This window comes from Aulonocara stuartgranti (genome assembly GCF_965226115.1).
Source record: "Aulonocara stuartgranti genome assembly, chromosome: 1".
NCBI lineage: Eukaryota > Metazoa > Chordata > Actinopteri > Cichliformes > Cichlidae > Aulonocara > Aulonocara stuartgranti.
Window position 1 is genome coordinate 2,922,824 of NC_138939.1, and position 9,677 is coordinate 2,932,500.

The 9,677-nt window shown below is 43.3% G+C and overlaps 1 pseudogene across 1 annotated transcript; it reads left to right on the forward strand.

Moving 5' to 3' along the window:
* The first annotated feature begins 443 nt into the window (after nucleotides 1-443).
* Nucleotides 444-9,658, forward strand: LOC309703076 (parathyroid hormone-related protein-like; annotated as a pseudogene). The gene is made up of 3 exons (XR_014280656.1): nucleotides 444-987; nucleotides 5,751-6,282; nucleotides 9,040-9,658. The product of XR_014280656.1 is annotated as a parathyroid hormone-related protein-like (transcript).
* The last annotated feature ends 19 nt before the right edge of the window (nucleotides 9,659-9,677 follow it).

Consider the following 9,677-nt stretch of genomic DNA (forward strand, 5'->3'; position numbering starts at 1 on the left):
AGGAGAAGGAGGCAGGCCTTCATCAACACAAATCAAACAACTTCATGGTCCTGGATCAACGCAAGTCAACAGCTGCGAGCCACCAGTGCTCCCCTCAGTAAACTACCATTGCAGTTCTCTTTTCTTGGTAAGGAATATTTCTCTTGTACTCAGCTGCTGTACTCAAACTCATTAGTATGCTGTGCAGTGCAGCCTGCAGCGGGCTGACACGTTCATACAAGCTACTGTTTTTAATATTTATTCAGCTTCAGAGTTAATCTGTCATATGGTTAAATGGTAAATGGCCTGTATTTGTATAGCGTTTTACTAGTCCCTAAGGACCCCAAAGCGCTTTATAGTGTAAAGCGCTTTGGGGTGCTAAGGACCAAGGTTATTATCGTTAACGAAAACTAATGAAATAACGAAAACTAGAAGTGAAAAAACATTTTCGTTAACAGAAATAAAAATAAAAACAAAAAAAGGAAAACTAACTAAAGCTGTCATGAGTGTTCACAAAACTAACTAAAATTAACTGAATTTATAGCAAAAATGTGTTTAGTTTTCATTGATGTGTGCGTGTCCTACAATAGTCAAGGGTGAAAATGAAGTTTAGTTTCCAGATTTTTTCTTGCTGTGTCTCATTATGCCAGCAGGTGGCAGCACGTTAGTCGAGTCGTCTGTGTTGCTGCTCCGTCCACGCGCAGAATCATGTCAGGAAAAGTCGGGAGAAAGCGCCAGAGTCCAATTTGGGATTACTTTGAATATGACTGTGTTTTGGATAAAACAAGTGTCTTGTAGTGGAAAGAGACAAATTATGAGGGACATTTCTAAAGGGGAAGAAATCCCACAAACCTTAAAGTGCACTTGAAAAGCTCACACAAGAAGGCTAACCTAGCTTACCTTGAGAAGGGAGCACACTCAACCCTCATCCCCAGAAACAGAAGCTAACCCCAGGCAGGCAGCGTGATGCATCCCGAGACAACAGGACGGGGACATCTACATAACTGTGTGAGTCAATTGCCTTCAAAAAGTTTATCAATTCACTTGAACCAAAATTAGGAACACCCGGTGCTGCAAGAGCTAATAGTCTCATTGGGGCCAAGATATACATTTTATAGTTGCCTGGTATCAATGGTTGTTCATCTGCCTTTGTTTATTTATTTATTTAAAGAACCCATAGGTGGGAATGTGAGTTGTCTGTCTCTGCGTGTTAGCCCTGCGACAGACAGGCGACCTGTGCAGGGTGCAGGGTATGGTAGCTGGAATAGCAACATACCCAAGGATGAGCAGAAGAGCATGACTGATATGATGAAACTGGGATTTTGTTACACTTAATTATTGCAAACACAACTAAAACTATAACTGAAACTAATCAAAACTAAACTGAAACTAAGGATTTTCAAAAAAATAAAAACTAAACTAAACTAGCAAACAACTGGTAAAAACTAATTAAAACTGATATAAAATTGAAAATCTGAAGTCAAAACTAAATAAAAATAAAAACTAATGAAAATTGCAAAACTATTAAAACCCTGCCTGGATGACTGAGAACCTTCACAGACAAAAAAATATAAATTTTCATGGTTTTTCATGTTTAATTTGTGTTTCTCAGGCTGTCAAACGTGAACTTTTGGTATTCATGAAGCAGTTTTATGAAAGATGTGTCTCATTTTTTCTGTTAAGGAGTTACACGTTAACAAATGAATGATTGCACATTAATTTGTTTAAAGGTATTTCAAATCTTTAAAACTTAAAACTATTTTGTTTTTACATCACAGGGTCAACATAATGACCTCTCGACTGCACTGACTTTATGTCCAAAGCATTTGTTGATTTTAGAGATATTAACAAAGTCAAACTGGAGCTTTTCTTTCTTGTAATACTGTTTTGAATCAGGAGATGGCGCCGTGATTAAATTTAAACTTTAACTGTTAAATTGGTCACCAAGTAAAAGCAAAAACTATTGGTGAAGCCAGAGCGCGACTAAAAACGGAGAACATGTCTCAGCTAGCGCTGCCCCCTAGTGGTGAAAGTTTTAGTTAAAATCTGCAGCGAGTGATTAAAAAAAGTCCCTTTAAATCTGGAGCCAATAACAATCATAATAATAAAAATAATGATAATAATAATAACAATGACTGTCAGGATTTTGTGGTATTCTTCATTTTTTTCTGGGTGTCTTGTGGTGTGGTTGTTTTTGGGCTAATGCAGGAATAATTCTAGTGTTTTATTTGCCGGACAAAAAAAAAAGTTGCAAATTTCTTTTAAAAGGGGCCGTAACATCAGAAACATTCATCAAATTCAAATTCAAATTTTATTTGTCACGTACACAGTCATACACAGTACGATATGCAGTGAAATGCTTAGACAACTGCTCGTGACCTAAAGAAAAAAAAAAGGAAAGGGCTATGAATAAGATAGGAAATAAATATGAAAAATTAAAGTGTAAATTTAACTAGGAAGGAATAAAATATAAAAAAATTAAGGTTAAAAATGAAATAACTGTACAACACAAATTAGAATGAAGGGTAAATTTAACTGGGAAAGAATAAGATAAAATATATAAATTAAAGTTGAAAATAAAATAACTGTACAACAAAATACACAATACACAATATAGAACTATATAAGAATGTATGAAGAAATCTAAATATAAATAAATATATATACACACACAATAACAGCAGCTGTACAAGTATTAACTGGAAATGAAGAATATAGTGACCAGTGTTGTGCAAAACCAAAGTCCAGAAAGTCCAGTGTGTGTGTAAGAACCATATGTGTGGGTCAGTACTGTGTGGTGGTGTGATTGAGAGACCGTATCGCCTGCAGGAAGAAGCTCCTCCTCAGTCTCTCTGTGTTGGTCTTCAGGGAGCGGAATCGCTTTCCTGACCTCAGCAGAGAGAACAGTCTGTTGTTGGGATGGCTGAGGTCCTTCACCATCTTCCTGGCCTTGGTCCAGCACCGCCTGCTGTAGATTGAGTGCAGGTCAGGGAGCTCGGAGCGGATGGTGCGCTCAGCTGACCGCACAACCCTCTGTAGAGCTCGTCTGTCCTGCATGGTGCTGTTCCCGAACCAGGTTAAGATGTTTCCCGCCAGGATGCTCTCTATGGTGCACGAGTAAAAGTTCCTGAGCACCTTGGAGGGCAGTTGGAAGTCTCTCAAGCGTCTGAGGTGGTAGAGACGCTGTCGGGCCTTTTTCACCACGGTGTTGATGTGACAGGACCATGACAGGTCCTGCGTGATGTGAACTCCGAGGTATTTGAAGCTGTCCACTCTCTCCACTGGGCACTCGTTGATGACGGGGGTCTGGTAGTTCCTCTCCTGCTTAGTGCTGAAGTCCACTATCAGCTCCTTTGTCTTACTGACGTTTAGAAGGAGGTTGTTCCTCTGGCACCAGTTCTCCAGATTCCTAATCTCCTTCAGGTAGGCCGTCTCGTTGTTATCAGAGATCAGGCCCACCACGACGGTGTCGTCAGCAAACTTGATGATGGTGGTGGAGCTGGTAGTGGCCACACAGTCATATGTGTACAGAGAGTACAGCAGGGGGCTCAGAACACACCCCTGGGGGGCTCCAGTGCTGAGAGTGGTGGAGGCTGAGACATGTCCGCCCATCCTTACTGCCTGTGGTCTGCCAGTTAGGAAGTTGGAGATCCATCAGAGCCGCCCGGTACTGTCAGCCATCAGGGCCGTGAATCATCTCTAACCACTCGCCGCTGCCTTTAGGAAACACACGTCTTTCACTCGTCTCCCACAGAAAGAAACAATTAAGAGCCGGCAGGCTGAGGACGGGGGGCGCTGGAACGCTGCCACTGCAGGATGTCCCGGCCTGTTTTCCCGCTCCTCCTCCTCTCTGTGGAGTGTTTGATGTGACTGTTATTAAAGGTAAAACAGAACCAGATCGGCTTTCAAAGGCGGCGATTTACAGGAAATATCTGTATGCATATAAACCCAGGCCGCCTGTGTGTTCTGCTCTGGATATTTTTATTATTCAGCAGGAAAAGCTGAATGAGAAGCGGCAGCTCAGTCATCAGGCTTCACTTACTCAGTTTGCTGTATGAAGCAGGGGGTGGAGGAGGGCATCACGGGAACCTCCAGTATCTCCTGCTGAAGCTGTTTGTATGCTCACACACCTGAAGTGTCTGGGCGGCGTTGGCGCTCAGCAGTGTGCAGCCTCCGACCTTTGTCCGCTGCTCTGTTAGTCTCAGAGACTCGCAGTAAAGCAACATTGCGGCGAAGCCTGAATCCCTCACAGCTTTGTAGATCTTTCATTTATAAAACTTAACAAGTTTCAGCATTTTTGAGATTATACCTCTGTGCTGTAAGAGGGGATCCATCCTTGAACTGAGACCGCAGGTAACCTGCATCACCGTGTAACTCTAACTCTACGTTGCTGTAACAGATTTTTTGCCCCAGTTTTTGAATCAGTGAGAGAATACAAGTCAGTGCATCAGTATGAAGAGTAATTATCATAGCCTCAGTATAAGGACTCACACATGTCAGCATAGTCCTGCATGGAGCTCACAGGAGGTGCTGCAGTGGATGTGAGGTCAAAAACCTGAGGGGCAAAACAAGAGAAAGCAAGAGTCATAGATATAAGCGCTGTGTGTGTGTGTGTGTGTGTGTGTGTGTGTGTGTGTGTGTGTCTGTCTTCGAGTGGTATGATGATCAGCTGAGTGGAAACAGGTCCTTCACCTCCCGCCTACTGGTGGTGGTCAGAGGGCCCGGTGGCGCCAGTGTCCGGCAGCCTCGCCTCTGTCAGTGCGCCCCAGGGTGGCTGTGGCTACAATGTAGCTGCCATCACCTGTGTGTGAATGGGTGGATGACTGGATATGTAAAGCGCTTTGGGGTCCTTAGGGACTAAGTAAAGCGCTATATAAATACAGGCCATTTACCATTCAGCTAAAATCAGAGTCGATAGATTTATTATGACTCACTTTTTCAGTGTGGAGGAATGTGCAGCTTCATTTCAGAATCACAGCAGCTTTTTTTTTCCTTCACCACATTTAATTGGCACAAAGTGTTTGTGGCAGCAGTTTTTTTTAATTCCTCAAGGGTTTTGAGTGCCACGAATGTGCCGGTTAACATCCACGCTGATGAAGAGTGAAAGCGTTGGCTGCGCTCATGTTCATCTAAAAGGAGAGAAAACCCTCCTGGACCTCCTCGCAGGGCGGGGATCTTCTGTATCACTTTTAAAAGGCTTGGAAAGCAACGGCACGGCTGTGGTTTGATGAATCAGGTCATTTCTCTGCATGGATGCAACAGCGCTGTCCAAAAACAACTGGAGAGGAAAGACAGCAGTGAAACCTGTGTTCAAGAAATGCCGTCGAATTTATAGGGAAGAATTTAAAGGAGAAGAAGGATACGGTTTCTCCGGCTGCTCCATTTCAAACTGTTTGCCTGTGCTGCCCTCTGCTGGTCAGTCAGGTCAACACTAAAATGCCAAAAGTATGTGGACAACAGGGAGCAACCCAAAATAATGCACATGTGTTTAGCTTCGTCAATAAGCCTGTAAAAACAAATATTAGACCAAATTTTTCCACAATAAAAATATTATTTTATTTTGCATGGTTCAGTTTGAAGTGCTTCCTGTGGTGTAGATGGTAACACTTTTGATTCCAGCCAGAGTCACAGGGTGTTTTTATTTAAGGAGAAACCTGCACAGATGAGCTCTGAAACATTTAAAAGGGCGTTGTTGTTTTTGTTTGATTGAAAATCTTTTAGAACGATGAAAAGCTTCATGTAAACAAACCTTCTCTCTTTCTTCTGTTCAGGAAACGATCGGTGAGTCACGCTCAGCTGATGCACGACAAAGGCCGGATGATGATGGAACATGAGCGTGTTTTACTCCTGAAGGCACTTTTGGACAAAGTCCACACGGCAGAGATCCGTGACCTCCCCATGCGGACCACAGGGGGAGGCGGGAGCAGCAGCGACGCCGGAGTCAGGATGCCGGGGGTCGGCCTAGGAATCAACCTCAGCACCACCGGCAGCACCCTGCACTCCAAACCTCCCGGAGGCACCAAGAACCGCCCCATCAGCTTCCGGCTGGAGGAGGAGGAGGGCACCAACCTGCCACAGGAGACCAACAAGTCGCAGACATACAAAGACGGCGTGAATAAAGTGTCGGGCAAAAAGAAGAAGAAATCGAGGGCTGGGAAGAGGAGGGAAGGGGAAAAGAGGAAGAGGAGGGCACACTATTTGGGGTGGAGGCTGGAGGATGGGTAGCGGACTCCTCCTGGAGTGGAGGTCTCTGCTCGGCCTCCAGAGGGCGCTGCATTAAAACGCCGTCAGTCTCTGACGAAGGTGAGTCCAAACAGCTGACCTGGTTTTCAGAACACGTGTGTGCCGCGTTACAGCCGCAGATACTGCAGAGTGCACTGACTCTGTGCTGTGTCAGTGTTGTGGAGCTGAGATGATGATGATGTCTGAAAAATAGGGCGGTATTGAGAGTGGAGAGATATTTTGCTGCTATTGTTAATAATCATCGTCATTACCATTGCATTAATAATATAATCTACAGAACTGATATTGCATTCAGATGTTTAAACAGTGTGTGTCTTTCAGAAAGACTAAGTTGTAGGCTGACAGGAAGTTGCAGGTTTGCAGAGCGCGCGTTTGCAGAAGTGAAACCGAAAGCAGAGTCTAAGTGCAGGTTATTCTGAGGAGCTGTTTGGACTAGGTTATTCAAATTTCATTTATATCTTTTATTAAGCTTTTAGTAGAGGTTCTTGATTATAACATTTATTCAACATAGTGCATATAGTTTCAGTTAGGTTGTTACACATAAGGATGAGCCTCTGTTCTGGTGAAAGGTCAGAAGTGCAACGGGTGAGATGAGAGAGAGAGACACACATACTGTCATGATCCTGGGTCGTTGACCCAGCGTTTTGTGTTGCTTTTTGGGTTCATCTTGTGTTTGGTGTTTATTCTGACTCTGTATTCGTTCTTTGGGTTGGTTGTCGTGTTTATTGTTCCTACCTGTGTCTCCCCTCTGTGCTCCGTTCAGGTCCCTGCATTTTTGTTGTAAAACAGTCTGTGTGTTTCCGGTTTTACTTTGTAGGTCTGCCTCTCATCATGTCCATTAGTGTCAGCTGTGTCCACCCCTGCATGTCATCTCCTCATTACCTAGTGTGTATTTATAGTGTGTGTTGGCTTCTGTTCATCGTCGGATCGTCTGTGTTTCATGGTGTCCTGTTCCTCGTTGGCGTCTCTCTGCCTCCCACCCTGTTCCTATGATCTCCGGTTTGTTATTTAGTTTTCCCAGTTTAGGTTTCCGTTAGTATTTCTCATGCTTCGTTGTCTGTTTCTGCCACTGTCACCTGTAAATAAATCCTCACTCATATCATCAGTCGGCTGCCTGCATTTTGGGTCCTTTTTCCTCCTACACCACACGGCTCACCCCACCAGCCGTGACACATACAGTTAGTGAGCGTTAGTAGGCGAGAGAAAATAAGTAAGTAATAAATAAGAAAATAAACCTTATTGACGCTCTGCAGGGCGACAGATTTTACTCTTTGTGAATCCTTGCTCACATCGCTCCCCAATGTGCCTTACAAACTTTTTTTTAATGAGTAACCATAGACAATGAGAATATAGCTATGTAATACAGTTAGCATGATTCCCTGAGCTAACAGATCATCTGCAGAGGTTTATTTGAAGAGTTTCAGTCAGGTTTCAGAGCTCAGCACAGCACAGAAACAGCTTTAGTGAAGGTTACAAATGATCTTCTTATGGCCTCTGACAGTGGACTCATCTCTGTGCTTGTCCTGCTAGACCTCAGTGCAGCGTTCGATACTGTCGACCATAATATCCTATTAGAGCGATTAGAACATGCTGTAGGTATTACAGGTACTGTGCTGCAGTGGTTTGTATCATATCTATCTAATAGACTCCAGTTTGTGCATGTAAATGGAGAGTCCTCTTCACACACTGAGGTTAATTATGGAGTTCCACAGGGTTCCATGTTAGGACCAACTTGAACGATAGGCTCAGTATATCATATATACAGTATAAAGTTATCCACAGAATAGGCTCCACAGGTGAAAAACTACATAAAAATCGGATTCAGGGAATTTCAAACATGGACACAACGCACACAGAAAACTACAGACAGCTGTTAGCGTGCTATCTGGCACTGCACTCCTGTCAGCACTTTCGGAGTTATAGACCATTTATCACACATACTGGACTGCCCGATCCCTCTATCCCCCAACATTTGCATCCTGGGTTACTTATCAACACTACAGTTACAACCCTCCCCTGCTAATGTAATCTCCACATGGATGACTTTTGAAAGTTTCAGAGAGAGTCCCATGGGAAGGGCCCCAGGTCTGAGTGAGCCAAAAAAAAGAAGTCATCATCGGGACCAAAAATTATTAGCTGTTGCTCATCCACCTGCACACCTCTCGGCTGGCTTCATCTATATGTTCATGTTACACTCTGAATCATACCTTTCATCAGTGAAGCTTCCATCTTAACAACAAAGTTACAGTTTACACAGTTTTTAAAATTTGGAATTAGATTTATAGATAAATAAATGCAAATAAATGTTAATCTTAATAACTGGTTCCAAAGCTGTACCTATTAAAGTGTCTGGTGATTATCCACCTTCCCCACAAACGTGGAGAAGATGGTTGAGTTGAGAGAGCACGGAAAAGTGACTCAGCTGCAAACACATACACTGTAAATAGACACTGAAGCTGCTAACCGCTGTGTGTGGGGGTCCTCCTTAACACATTTACAATAAAATTATTTGTTCATCATTTAATTCAGTATAAAGGAACTTATGAATGCATCTAGTCTCCTGTGTTTGGGTGAGCAGCTAGAAATAATTGGTGGACAACTTGGGTGAGGCAAAAAGTGGCTGTTAGAATAGATGACCAACGTGGAAAAGAGGCAAAGATAAGCTTTCACTGTCCAGATTAAGAAAATGTCCAATGGGGAAACTACCTGCAGACATTTAATAAAACTCTGTTATCAGTGACTGGAAAATGAAGCCTTTGCATATCAGACAGACTGTACCATTGTACTGTACATAAAGAGAATCTGTCTGTCATGAAGGTGGCACGGATGCCCCTCTGGTGGTCCTCCTTGGGCTCTCGCACTCTGGGGCCTCTGGATGTCTGGGGCCTGGATCTCCTCCATGCCTGCTTCACGCCCTGGGGGACGGGGCTATGGCTCTCTACATCCTCTTGCAGACCATTACATGTGGAAACCATTTGAATACAAGCGTGCTGATCCACACAGGTGTGCACACGGGTGTTCACTGCTCGCAGACTTAAATTACACCTTTCTTGGCTGCTACTTCGAAGCACATTGTGCGCTGTCTGTCCTGCGTGCTGCACAACAACATTGAATATTTAGTATTTACTGCTGTTTACACTTAGCTAGATTAATGCGATGGTGTTGTGTTTAGTATGTTGCTTTGGGTTTTTTTGCTTGTTTTCTATTCTTCTCTCAACAGGTGATCCAGGAGATTTTATTTTATTTTTTTTCCCCCTTTCTCACTGTCCCTCTCCCCTTCTGTTTTTCTTTTCCTTCCTCTTTCTTTCTCCCTTTCCCATCTCTCACTCATGTCTGTCCCGTCTGTAACATCTGAAAATAAAATAAAATAAATAATAAAAACAAAGGTCGATCAAATGGACCAATACGCCAATGCCACGATGATCCATTTGGCAAAATAAATCCATCGGGTATCC